The 14,727-nt window shown below is 40.6% G+C and overlaps 1 long non-coding RNA gene across 1 annotated transcript; it reads left to right on the forward strand.

The window, feature by feature from the left end:
* Positions 1 to 1,786: 1,786 nt before the first annotated feature.
* Positions 1,787 to 6,803, forward strand: LOC132217205 (uncharacterized). The gene is made up of 3 exons (XR_009448869.1): positions 1,787 to 1,875; positions 3,977 to 4,149; positions 6,270 to 6,803. It is a non-coding gene; the product is annotated as an uncharacterized LOC132217205 (long non-coding RNA).
* Positions 6,804 to 14,727: the final 7,924 nt, after the last annotated feature.

Here is a 14,727-nt window from a genome sequence, read left to right on the forward strand (position 1 = left end):
AAATGGCTTTTGCATATAGCTGATAGTGCTTCGCCAAATAGGTCAATATTAATAGACTTTTTAAAAAAACATATCTAGAGCTTACATGATTGATGAAGGGAAAAAACTGTAAAGTATTTGGATGGTGACCCATTTGGTAGAGATTTTCAAATGGAAAAATAGATTATTTTCAGAGTTAAAAACATCCTAAGAGAGACTGCAAAAATATCTCATCTTCTCTCTGCCAATCTGGTACTGTTATCTTGGGGGAAACTTTAGGACCTAGACTTGTTGACATTAACTTAATTTTAAGAAGATTTTGATAGCTAAAAACATTTTGAAATTATTTGCTTTTATTTGTTTGTTTTCCATAAATATCAATTGGCTTTATTTTATTGAAGTATAGGACCAGGAATAGAAGTTATAGAATATCAATTACTTTGGTCTTGAGTAGTCAGATACTTACCTGGGAACTACTCTAAAAATAACAACGATCTAAAATTTGCTTAACACGAAGTGCAAAGCCCTTTGCATATATATTTCCTTAAGTAATTTACTAGTAAATTCATTTTAAGGTTTAAAATTACTTTAGCGTTCACTTATAATAGGGACATACTCTTGTAACATCTGAAAAGATCCTGAGGTAGAGTAGATGTTAACCTATTTTTTATGGAAAAATTTTTTAAAAGCTTAATGGCAAACTCTAATATTTTACTTAGTGAAATTTGCAAGTAGATAAATATACTGTTTATATATTTTAAAGTACTTTTCAAAGACATTTTCATTATTAATCTCTTTTAGACTACTTTTATTTAAATTTATTTTACATTTTTAGGTTAAATAATGACTTGATTTATCATTACCTGAATTTTATTTTTCTATGCCAGTTTTCTTGTTTTGTTTTGCTTTGATTTTCAGCATCAGAAAGTTAGAGAAATTTAAAAAGTCACTAATTTAAATTTAAAAAAATTTTTGATTCCATTTTCTCATTACTGCTCATGTGTAAACTCCCCACATATCAACGAGAGCAAAGTCTCCCACAAGTAGGCTGACACGAGTGTGTTTTAAGAATGTGGGCTTTGTGGTACAGAAAACCTAGCAATATTCTCGAGGCACTGGAAGTTGTCTACATTCCAAGAATGTAAAAACTTGCCTGTCTTTTTCTTTTTAACTTTTGGGTTTTATTTGCAGTAGCTATATGCAAATTTATTTATCCTAAATTGAGTCTCCTTAAAATGAAAATGAAAAAGCAGTATCATTTCTTTAATATGGTTCATTAACCCTGTTCACACTGAGTTACTGATGCTCAGTAGGAGTTTGCCAACACCACTTCTACTCAACCTTTGAAGATTTTGGAGGATTTAATTACAATTAAAAATCTTTAAAAAAAGAGACAAAATCCAATTCAAAAATCGATTTTGCATAGAATTTAGTAACAGATAAAAGGACAAAATTCTATAACTAATAAATGAAAAGTGTCAGCCCTGGGAAATAAGATTTCGCAACGTCTGTGTAGGTGCTTCCTGACCTGGCTTCTTTCGTCACTTTCATGGCAAGGAAACTGGGTCTCACACTGAGGCAGGTCAACGCATTATGAAATAAAGGCAGGCATTATAAACAATACAAAGCAGGTGGAGTCTTCCTCTCTTGTATTGAAACAGAGGTTTCCCCACATCCAAAGTCCCTAGGTTTTAGATTCCTCCTCTGGGGCCTGCTGTGAAATGTAAGGGGAACAGCCTTCAGTGGTCGCCCATGAAGTTGGAACAGCTCAGCAATGGTCTACTTCTGAGATGGGCCTCCTGTATTTGCCAGGTACGCCGACAGGAAAACCACAGGGAAGAGTAAGCGACGTTTCCCAGATGTCCTTGTTTGGTTCGACTGTTGCAGTAGGGGATGGTGAGTGGGAGCCTGCTCTCTGTTTAATAAAAATAGGAACCTCAAGACCCATTAGAGTGAAAAATTAGCAAGTATTATTTAAGGTGTGGCATACATTTCTATTATATTGTCTTGATGCAATAATCGGTGCTTTGAGAAATTTGATTTTTGGGGGTTGTTTTTAAAAAATGAACTGTGATACAGAGGTCTAGGAAGTGGTGTCCACTTAACTCTAAGAAAAAAGCCACTGCTAAAATTGTAATGGAAGAATGTCCAAATTGCAGGTGTGTCTTACTACATATCAAACCCAATTTTCCCATTGAGAGCCACTAAGATTTTATTTTTGAAGGACAATTCTAATGTTCCCCAGCCAGCCCCCTCAGTAGGTTCTACTACAAATAAACAGTCCCCTCCCTCTCTAATGTCCTGGCTATTCCCAGGGGAGGGGCCCCTGCCGGGGCCTGGGAAGCTGAGTCCCCACTTGGGGTAACACTAGTAATAATGTAACTGTATTACGGTGCTGGAGTGAGGGAAGCAGCAGATCGTTTGCTTGAAAACATGACCTTTTAATTTAAACAAAAGGCTTGAAAAAAAAATAAAAGCGGGTCTTAACTGCAGTTTAATCAGTCGGGCAAGAGATGTCTAATGAAGCTGCCAGACGGATTTGCAGCCCGGCTGTCACTTCGGCCATCATGTTTGCAGCCCCGGGAGTGAGATTAGCACCGGCTGGAGGCACAAACTCGGGCAAAACGTCCCATGTCTGGGACGGCTGTAAAGTTGGACAATTTGATAAATTATTTTGTTGCAGGCATGACGGTTTGGAAAACCTGACATGTAAGAATTCAGTGCCTTGAGACCTCCCTTCTTTCCCCTGGACCTAGAGAGCGTTACATCAATGCAACCGAGGAAGCAACCTTTGAGAAAATATATACGATATATACTATGCATTTTCATAGACCAAACATTCGTAAATGAATTTTTACATTTTTTTCATATGTTATTTCATCCAAAATTTTCAAGAAAAAAAATGTCATTTGACCTGTACTTCAGCTAAAAGTTCTTTCCAAAGATTTTTTTTAATTGAGGAAAGGTCTCTCATGTGTCAGTGTGATAATATCATGTCAGTGATTAAATAGTCCTTCTACAGTTTGCGTGTCCATTGCATTGTGCCTTTTGCCACCAGAGGAGATCTGAGTAAGTTTTGGAAAGTCAGGCCTCTGTTGGAGATTGACAAAATCCTGGGGAGTTTCAGGACGTCAGGATTCTACTGTTCTGGTGTCCTTTCGGAGCGCTAGTAGACATGCCTAATAGCAATTTTCTCTTGAAACATATATTCACCGAGTGTTTAGTTCAAGACATGCCATTAAAAAGGGGTATCGGGATACTTAAAGAGAATATAAACTTTTTGTTATTGCTTTTCAGAAATAATCTTTTAATGGAAAAAAATAGAAGGAAAGGGAATTATTTCCCCTGGAAAAAATAATGTTTCCATTTCTTTTTTAATTTGCCATATTTTTTTGCTGCAACAGGCATGCGGTTGGGCATCAACACTAATATGATCCACTTTGTTTCCTCTTAATAATCTGGGGAGGCCTTAGCTTAATCTCGCACTCATTTCATGCCAAAAGCACAAATGTGTAGCTTTTGTTCGACTACAGGTTTCATTCCATCTGTTGGAAGCCTCGTATGTCAAGATCACATTTATAAATTCCGAATCACTAGGGGGAAAAGTCACATGGGGTGGGGGGAGAAACATACTCATCATTCTTTTTTTACTGTTGTAAAGTTTCACAGTATTGTCTCTGGGATGTCGATTTAGCTCTTTGGAGCTAAAATCATGCAGCTTGCATGACTTTTTTAATTACAAAAAAACGTATTTTTAAACTGTGTGCTAGCAAAGTTTTTCATTTCCCCCAAACCTCTCTATAATTGCCATGTCATGATTATCTTTTTCTTTCACTGTTGCTTTCTCTGGAAGCCCCAGGAAAGAGTTCCTAAAAATTAAATTTCATGCTTGCATGTGTTTCTGTGATCTACAGCGTGTATGATCTCTGAGTGGAAAACTTCTCTAAAAATAAATGGATTACGCTTTTCACTGCACTGTCTGATGTCTCCTCCACAGATAGCACTGCTTCCCTGTGATCTCCACCCCGCCACAATCGACATGACAGGCGTTGAAATGGGAGCCTCACGGTGGCGCCCTCTACCTTTGCCGGCCCCTTCTGCAGCGAGCAGCGGGTCACTGCCGAGCACCGGTTCTCAAACTTGAGTAGTGGCTGGACCCCTTCTTAAAGGGTAGAATTATTGTCACACCCCCCACAATACATCAGGGGTGTCCACTTTGGGAAATATTGACTTAAAAGTTAAGATCTTATTCTATAACAGTCGTTAGTGAAGAATTATGACTGCAAAGAAAAGTTCTGTCTTGATAACTGCTCATCTCCCTTCTGTTATCGAAATAAAACCTAAAAGTCTTGGAATCCTGAGAACATGTCCTGGACCCGTGGGAAATGCTGTTTTCCCTCTTGCAAGGAGATACGTCACTCCTTGGCAGAAGCCCTGCCTCTGACCTTTCATAAACTGCTCTGTAAATATCACCGTTGCTTAGTTTGTGAAAGACTAATGTGTTTCCACTAACAAAACTGTCTTTCCAGGGTTGCTGCTTTCTAGAATAATGCTTATTTTCCTACTGGGCTTTCTATTGCTGGCATGTTTTAAAGTTTCAAAGTTTTTTTTTTTAAAGGCAACTAAATTTGTCTAAGAGATTGCACTTTGAGGCAATCCAAGGAATTTTAATCAAGAACCAGTGAGAAACCAAAGTCTCTAATGGAAAGAAAATGTGACAAAGTAGCAGACCTCAAAAATACTAACCAAGTTGATTTTCTAATATCTGATGCTTTGACCAGAGGCTGTTTTCTAAAATGTATTTTTAAGCAAATGTTAAAAACGAGGTATTTTTTTTTTATGGGATCACTGCCCTTATATTAAGTACTATCAATGAACAATGGAATTGGCTTTTCTCTCCTCTTAGCAATCAACAGCAATCAACAAGTTGGACTTTCCTACACCAGAATTAATGATGTCTCTAAAGGGTGAATTACAAGGAAGTGATAAAGAGACGAGGTTTAAAACATTAGCATTCCCACAAGATAATGCATCTGTTCTTATTTGTACCAGCGGATGGAGATAAATGAATTAATAGTGCTATTAATAAGTGAGCTTTGAATTAAAGTGTTTGTCTAGGAAAATCAGTCTATTTTGTTCAAAGGGCCTCCTTCGGTCCTTTACGGTTCTTAGAATTCTAATAAGCTTACAGCCCAGGTGAGGCCAACACTGTTGTCTATCTCTAAGCCAACTCACACACCTCAAAAACAAATATATATAGTTACTCATGTGCCACGGTGGGAACTCACCATAAAACCAACAGAAAGAAAAATAATAAACATGTCATATAATAAGCACATGCTATGATGCGTTGCTTCAGGTTTTCAATAGCTGAGCTTTATTACAATAACCACAACATGAACAGCTTTGGGAAACAGAACAATAGGTCAATATGTAGGCCAAAAGAATTCATCACTCAAACGGTCTTCTTTTCAAAACACAGCTATCTGTGGTGAGCTAGAGTTAAGACTTGGCACAGGAAGACTTGGTTCATTCTAGTAGCTTCATAGAGAAAAATAAAACTAGTAAGTCTTGAATGGGTTGAAACTCATTTTTGATAAGTCAAAGAAGTTTTTTAAGTAAATCCTTTGTTATTAATCCTAGAAAAGATTCTATGTTAATTAACCTGGTATGTGATCAGACTGTTTGTTATAGATGACCCCAAGTAATCCATCATAAAAGCCTAAAAAATAGGAAAATGTGCAATTCCTAAGAGGCTCAATATGCCCCTTGTGTAAGAATAGGAAGGAGTTCTTTGATGTGATTATTATTTGGTGGGCTTAAAATACTGCATTAAGAAAATACTTTAAATGTTTATGTGAATAGCATTTATGTCCTCCATTAACAATTATGTTATTCTTCATTTTAAATATTCAGCAGTAATCCAGAAAAAAAAAAATGAACACTTTAGCAATTTCTTTTAGTTAAAAATAGAATGCCGTAAGCTAGTGTTATTTTATTAAGTCAGAATGTCGTCGTTGGGAACGAGAATTTTGTTTTCTCTTCTCATGTATCCTCAGCACCTAGACCAGTGTCTGACATATTATAGTAAGTGCTCATTAAATATTAGTTGAATGAATGAGTGAATGTTATGCTAAGCCAATGAAAAGCACATATTTTAGTTATGTAATTACACAAAGATTGTATTTATGGTTGTCACAATAAAAGCAGAGATTGCTTCTTGATGTCTGTATTTTCCTACAAAAGAACAGGGAGCACCTAGCCCTTTTTAATATTGTTCCTTCAAACAGAACCGATTCTTCTCTGACCTGGAAAACGTTCTACTTCCCAAAAGGATCTTACCGAAATGAATGCTCATCAGGAACTGTCTGCTTTGAAGAAAATCATAAGGAATCCATTTAGTTTGCATGATTGGAACTCTGGGTCTTTTCCAAAATTTGTGTGTTTGCAAGTGAAATGGGGAGCCTGGTTTACCCATGTTCTGCAGAATTAAAGCACAGTATGTGTTTGCTATGCAAGAAATCCAGCTTGGATGTGATATATCATCTACCTTATATTAGTCTTTAGGTGTCTGTGCCAGTTTGCTGGCAAACAATAAAGGCTTTCTCTACTAGACTTCCAGAAAAGTTAATTCTATTAGAAATGTATTCTATTATGAAATCCTAGCCCTCAGATATTTATAATTTTTTCATTTTTCCGTGACGTAGAAAAGTATGCATACTCAAATCATTGGCGGCAATGAAAATATCTGACAGTGCAGTCCAGGCAGAGGGGAGATATTTCATCAACAAGTATTTTTACACAGCCACCATTCCCAGACCTGTAGCAGGCACTTCAGAGGAAAATGAAGGATCTGACTTCAGGGACCTGCTGTCAATTGAGGAAATGAAGCACACGTGCGCCCGCCTGCACACACATTAACAAGAGAATAATTAAAAACAACACACGAATAATAATAATTGCAAGATGGCAAGATTAAAAGCTTATTTAGAAATCCATGAGTACAAAGTGCTTTCTGAGAGTGGGATTCCTCGGGAAAAGCCCTCTGAAGTAGTGGGATTTGAGCAGAGCTTGTTAAATGAAATATTTTATGTTGCCTTTCATTCAACAAACATTTGTGAGGGGCCTCAGTGGGCTGGATCCTGGGCGAGCTAAAGTCTGGGAGGTCAAATGAATGAGGCAAAGTCATCTTGTCAAGTCTTAGTGTTCATTTTGACCCTCGCACATACTGTGTTCTGTGTCATCTGAGATTTTTACTTGACCATTTCTAGATCTAGGGACTGACATTGACTTTCTGGTCACTGCAAACGCTGGGGAAATTAAAGGAGTAACAGAGAAAAAAAATAATAAAGGAGTAACAGAGGCTGTTATCTAAAAGTGTATCATCAGAGCTATTGTGCAAAGGACACCCTAATATTCTGTACCAAAAAGAGCATAACTAAGGTCTCAGGCACACATTGACTTCTTTTTTTCTTAACATATTTTTGTTGATTTCAGAGAGGAAGGAAGAGGGAGAGAGAGATAGAAACATCAATGATGAGAGAGAATCATTGGTCAGTTGCCCCCTATGCCCCCTACTGGGGATTGAGCCTGCAAACCTGGCATGTGCCCTTGACTGGAATCGAACCCAGAACCCTTCAGTCCGCAGGCTGACGCTCTATCCACTGAGCCAAACCGGCTAGGACCACACATGGACTTCTTAAAAGTATCTAGCAGTTTGGCCCAAAAGTATTCAGATCAGTTATTTGCCATTTTGCTTACAAAAGAGTTGCTTTATTGAACTTTTCAATTCGTGGGGTTGTTGATGTAGAGATGCAGATTTAAATGGTCCCTTCAAACTGATTTTTTTCCATCTCTAATACTGATGATATTATGTTAAAAGATTTTTACATTTTTTTCATGAAAGAAGTTCGGAGGTATTTTGTGTGTGTGTGTGTGTGTGTGTGTGTGTGTGTGTGTGTGTGTGTGTGTGTGTTTTTGCCTTTCTTATTGCCACATTTTAAAAATAAAAACTGGCCCTAGCCGGTTTGGCTTAGTGGATAGAGAGTCGGCCTGCAGACTGAAAGGTCCCAGGTTCGATTCCGGTCAAGGGCATGTACCTTGCTTGCGGGCACCTCCCCAGTAGGGGGTGTGCAGGAGGGCAGCTGATCAATATTTCTCTCTCATCGATGTTTCTAACTCTCTATCCCTCTCCCTTCCTCTTTGTAAAAAATCAATAAAATATTTTAAAAAAATAAAATAAAACTAAAAACTGACTATGAAACTGACCTCCCTTGGCCTTTGTGAACCCCATGTTCTGGCTGCCACACCTTCTGTGTAGGTTTCCTGGCTCCTCTTTCCCCAGGCACCTCCTAATCACTGCCCCACACCCTCCTGGTCTTTTTTGGTTGCATCTAAATGCTGCCGTCTCTCCAAGGTCTTTGCCTAGTTCTGCTGGTGCATCTATCTACCTTGTATTCCCAAACACGAATTTCATTGTTCCGCATCCCAAATCAGTGTACGCAATATGGAATTTACTATTTTTTCTCCCAAACATGCTCCCTTTCCTACTCACCCAATCTTTGCCAGTGTAAACATTCCTAACCTCCTGGTAGAGGGTGCCACCCTTGCCTGGCCTTCTCCCCACTTCTTTCTCAGTCTCTCTCATAGATTCTCTTTTGCCACTCATTCCCTGCACATGAGTGTTTGCCCCGGTTCTGGCCTGGCTTCTCATCCCACATGGTCGCCCACGGTGAGCTTTCTCAAACCTCTATCTCCAGCCCGGATCCCCAGCTCAATGTGTCCCAAATCATATTCATCATTTCTCCCCGGTGCCCTCTTCTCACTCACCATGTTCTCCTTCTGCATTCGGTGAATGCAGGCATGTTCACCTAGCTATTCACTACCAAAATCTGGCGATTACCCTTGACCCTTGACCCTTTTTCTACATCACTTTCCACATTCAGTCAACCCGGCTGCCACACCTATCACCAATGCCTTCTCTCAAGCCTTCATCATTTTCATCTAGATTTCCAAGACGCTCATAATAGCCCATTTTGCAAAAGAAAAAACTGAAGTTTAGTTTAAGTAACTGTTGCTTGTGATGACACTTGTTGCTACCAGGATTTCAAATTACTGTATATCGCTTCTTTGCAACTGTGTGTTCCAGAAACCCACAGCATCGCATCCCCTGGGACCTTGCTAGAAATGCTGAACCTAAAGGGCCCCCAGGCCCAGTGAATCAGATTCTGCTGGGCCTGTGATGCCCTGCCCGCGGCCAGCTGCTGAAAGGCGTGCGTAAGTGCAGGTAATTAAATCCAACGCTTGCCTCGTGTCCCTACTCTTTAATTTCCTCTCAAATGGCCTTATTTGTGGTTTGAGGTGAGATCTTTTAAGACATAAGCACTTCTAACCAATGGCAATGCATCTTCCAAACACAGAGATGTGGGGAACTAGGGTCACAGCTGTGTGACCTGGAGGATAGCCACTCCCTCTGGGGTGCCAACTCCATGCCTGGCCGTGCCCTCAGCTGTTTACTACCTATGCTAAGAGGAAAAGGTATAAATAAAGGTATTTCAGGGAGGCGCACTAAGGTGGAGGGGAAACAGAGCCCTGTCATAGGTTTATCTCACTGCCTGGTGGCCAACTCATACTCACATACAGTCGTGAAAACCGAAGTGGAGAATAACTAAGGCTCAAGTGCACAGGGAGTTGGCAATAGATGTAATCACAAGACCCAGGAATTCCCAGCTCTGACTCCCTGGCTCTAGCAACGGGACCACACACGTGAAATCATCTTTTGTACCGATTATTGAGTCCTCCTTTACACAAATCTTGCCCTGGGAACATTCTTCTCCATTTCTGAGGCCACGCACGTAGAGGAAATCATGAATGCCACCTGGCCCGCTTGCGTAAGGGAGATTTACTGTCTGTGTTTGCCCTGACATCTATAGCCTGTGTTGTTACTCTTCTTTGATGCCTCAGAACTATATCCAAAGGCTTCTATTGTCTTACTGCTCATATAAGAAAATCCTTATCTTGGCTTTATAATTAACACAGAAGTGGGTAAATGGCCATATGGATGAGTCTGGGGAGAGAACCAGGAGGCTGGGGGAAATGTGAATGGATTTTCTTTCTTTCTTTTTTTTAATTTTTTTTAAAGGCAGACTTAGGGAAATGTATAGCGCTGAATCCAATCCCATTAAAAGGGGTTGTAAAAAAATTAAGTTTCCATGCTGTTAAGCTGCTTTCATGTGGCAGTGGCATCTCTGCGTTCCACATCAGGCCGGTGCGGAGTAGACCTCAGATCCGCTGTCTCCACGCAGGGGTCTTCTGAGAGAAACACCCGCCAACTCAATCTCTCTCTGACTAAAAGACACTGGAGCCTTCAGATGGGGGGAAAGGAAAAGTTGAGCCCAGCACAGTTTCCTAAGTACCTGGGACTCCTTGGGAAGCCCTGGCCGCAGAAACCCAGCAGCAGGAACAGATGATGCTGACCTAGTTATTGCCAGAACAAAGGTAGGATTTACTTTTCTGGTGGTTGTGAATTTTCTTCTTTATTGAGGAGAGGAATTTAATGCAATTAGTTCTTAAGGAAGCCAGAGGCAGATAGCAGAGGGTGGAGCCCTGTCTTCTTTATCTTCTGTCTTCCCAGCCTGGCCCAGCCACCAGGCCCCAGCCACAACCTTCAAAACCCTTATCTGTCCACTGAAGTGGCAGACTTCTTTAACATTTGACCTAAATTGTGTTTGAACCTTCATCTTGAGGAAGCAAAGTTTTGAACATTAAGCCACTGAAGACTTCAAAAGCCCCTGGATTTGGGTCCCATTCTTTACCAAGCATCCCAATAGCCTTGTCTTTGACCGGCAAACACAGAGGACCCTGCTCGTCCCAATTCCAGGAGTGATATGCTGGGTGAGGAATTCTCATCAGGAGGAGGGCGTTTATTTTGCATGTTCGCTTTTTTGTTTCTTATTTCTAGTCACAAAATAAATGTAAACAGAATTTAGGAAAGACTTCCGTTTCTGCCTCCCTGAAAATGCCTACAGGCATCTTAAAAGTAAGTCATGTCAGTGTTTTAGGATCCAAATTTAGAAGTCCAAAGTTAGAATATCTTGAAATCTTTTTTAAAAAGGTTGCATTTGAAGCAACAATGGCCATGTTAATGGACTGCCCTCTACATTCCCAATCAAATTCATGGGGGATTTGCACTTAACCATAAGCACACCCCCGATGAGGATATGCCTCAAAGTGAATATGGGAAGGGCAAAGTAGATCTGAGAGGATTAACAGTAGAATAAACACCAGATGAAATCAAATAACCAAGGAAAAATTAGTAGAAGAATAAGAAAGGTTTTAATGTTTGTAACAGGGACATGCCGACCTCAGAGCACTGGAAAAAGAGGGACCCCCAGCTGACTTAAATCAAAGTCTAAAACTAACTTTGATTTATATTTGTATCTCTTGTAACTTGCTCTTTAAAAAAATAATTTACATTAGTTTTATTTGTCCTGTCAGTTAAAGTAACCAAGGCTGCCAAAACACTGTCATTTCTTAGAACTGATTACTCCCCCCTCCCCATGGCTGTCATCTGGGTCTCAAGTGCATTTGTCTGTGGAATGTTGTGCCTTTATTGCCTTTTGTGGGACCTGTCTTCCTCTGGCATTTTTACTGTGCTAGACACATTGCTATATTACAGTAGGCCAAAGGTCATCTACACAGCCATCAATTCTAAGAATGATTTTTTGGTTAATAAAACTAATTTTCTTAGCTGAGGGCTGCTTGCTGTGAGAAAGATTTATATTTACCAGCTCATATTTTCTAGAAAGTGACAGAATGCCAGCCAATAAAGTACCCTTTATGATGCTATAGTTGTTTGTCAAAATGTTTCTTTTTTAGAATATGGGTTTTAAGTACAATAGGAAATTTGAGATTATATGTGAAGTGACATGATGAAGCAAATATGTGTTTTGGGAGAATGTGTAACACTGTTATTTTCCCTTGGGCTCAGAAAGCACCTAGGCAGAGAGAAGAGAGATGGAGTGCTGATCAAGTCCACATCTCTGGAGCCACAGAAATGTGGAATAGAAAACTGCCTTAGCCATCTGCAGTGATCTTAGACAACTTAATTAACTTATCTCAGTCTAGCTTTTTCACTCATTAAATTGGCATGGCAATAGTACCTGCCTCCTAGATTTATTTGCAAGATGAAATAGTATATGCAATAAAAGGTCTTAACTCTATAAAGTGTATCAGTCAGGCTAGGTTGCTTATACTGCATAACAAATAGCCCCGTATTCTCATGGGCTTAAAACAAGTATTTCTTGTTTATGCTACATGTCCAATATAGGTTATTTGGGAGGAGGAGTGGTACTCACACTAGTCATTCAGGTATTCAGGTGATAGAACAGCCATCATCTCAGACCTTGCTGGTCACATGCAGAGAGAAAAAGAGCTCTCAAGGTTTTATGCCAGCAATGAAAGCCTTAACCTAGAAAAAACACACATCTCTTGTCTTCAAATTCATTGGTCAGACCAGTTATATGATCCTACCTACTCACAAAGGAACCAGGAAGTATAGAGCTGGAAATATTTGGTAAATAGCACTAATGATTACCACAGACTGTTTTATATACATACATATGTATGTATATATGTAGTATGTGTGTGTGTGTGTGTGTGTGTGTGTGCAGAGAGGGCATTCAATTCACTCTCTTTCTAAAGGTGAAGCAAGGAGAGTTACTCAAGGAGATCAGAATCCAGGTAAGGACACCCAGACAAGCCACATGTGGCAGGAGCCACCCTACTGAATGCCCCAGGCAATTTAAGGAAAGAGGTGAGATCAAAAGGCCACCTAATGCATCTAAGCCAGCCGTGGGCAAACTACGGCCCGCGGGCCGGATCCGGCCCGTTTGAAATGAATAAAACTATTGAAAAAAAAGACTGTACCCTTTTATGTAATGATGTTTACTTTGAATTTATATTAGTTCACACAAACACTCCATCCATGCTTTTGTTCCGGCCCTCCGGTCCAGTTTAAGAACCCACTGTGGCCCTCGAGTCAAAAAGTTTGCCCACCCTTGATAAGCCCTTTTTCTAGAAAAGGGTTTCCCTAACTCTACAAGGAAGAAGCCCTTCCACCTTTCCTACTAGATATTCAAAAGAACAGTATTATTTGAAACAATCTTTTCTTTCAGTAAGTCTATGTGGCACGCATAAAATAATTGGCAAAAAAACGAGAGTGCATGGGTAACCATCAGCCAAAATGTCACACCGAGTTGGGTAATAGGGCACTCAGCTGCAGTCAGTGTGTTGGGGCTAAGTCCAAGTCCGGTGTGAAACTTTGCCGGTCACTTCAACTCCTGGGTCCCTAGTGTCCTCGCATGTGTAGTAGGGATAAGACCCGCCTCTGCAGGAAGTTTGGGTCACAGAGGAGATTACACAAGAACTCAGAAAGCACATTGCAGATCCACTGGCACACAATAGACACTCAATAGTGTCCACCTGTTCATTCATTCATTCATCAGTCCACCCCTTAGACATCATAGATTCTCTCTCTCTCTCTCTCTCTCTCTCTCTCTCTCTCTCTCCTCTTTAGCAAATGGAACACTCTTCTCACCTCAGTTCATAAAATCATTTTCAGAAGTAGAGTTTCCTGACATGCACAGAATGGTGAAATGCCAAGGGCCTCACTAGGTCTGAGCCGTTCAGGCATCCCTGGGCTCTGGGCCACAGGTCAAATTTGCATTTCCCACCCAGCTTGTGGGTCAGAACCAGTCAGGGGAGACCCAAGGACATCCTGGAATCAAGAGTCTTGAGCTGGAAGTTGTCAAGATCTTGCTTCTACTCCCGACTTGGCTGCTGAATGACCTCGTTCAACCTACTTAGCCTCTCTGGTCCTCCGTTTCCTTTTGTGTGAAGTGTGGAATCTGAGTTAGGTTGGTGGCTTTTCAAACTTTTTTTTTTTCAGAACCAAGGGAAATATCATAGTCCCCAAGGTAAATAATAATAATAATAACAACAACAACAGCAGCAGCAGCAGCAGCAGTAGCAGCAGAATTGCTCTGAATTCCAAGAGGGACGAAATCCAAGGTCCCTTATGACCTTACACATGTTCTCACTCTGAAAAGTTCCTTCAGCTCCTTAAATTTTCCGGTGCTTTATGTAGAGACTCATGAGCCTACATCAGGGTGTGAGGGGGCTCACACATAATCCATGCCCCTTTTGTTGGGACTTAATTGCTCAGCTTGCTTTCAGTCACCTTTGTAGAAGTTGAGGGAAAGAATATAAACCTAAAAAATAAGACGAGGGGACAACTACCCCGAGCTTCTCTGAGGACACCTGGGCAGGGGCAGGATGGGGACAGATTTCCCTCACCAGAGGCCTCAAGGACCAGGGAGTCCCGAATGAGACAGGAGGCCTCTGGTGATGTCCACACATCCCAATTTTGCCCTAAGTCAACCATTTCCTCGCCGGTAGCCCAGCGGCAGTTGGGAGCCAGTTTGAGGCAGGAGTTTCTCTTCTGAGCACGAAGTTGTCTCCATTTCCCACTGTGACTTCCCCTCTTCTCTCCTTCCTCAGGAGGAGGCAAGCAGATGGGCGCCACATAAAACGGCTAAGGTTTTCTGAACACTTACTTCGGACAAGCCCTGTCTGTACTCGGCAGTCCGCAGGCATTATTTAGTTCATCATTAGCCACCCTCTGAGAAGGGTAGGGGCTGTATTCTTCCCACATCTTAACAACTCTAGATGAGGAAACAGTTTTAGAAA

Source organism: Myotis daubentonii, chromosome 1 (genome assembly GCF_963259705.1).
Source record: "Myotis daubentonii chromosome 1, mMyoDau2.1, whole genome shotgun sequence".
Lineage (NCBI taxonomy): Eukaryota > Metazoa > Chordata > Mammalia > Chiroptera > Vespertilionidae > Myotis > Myotis daubentonii.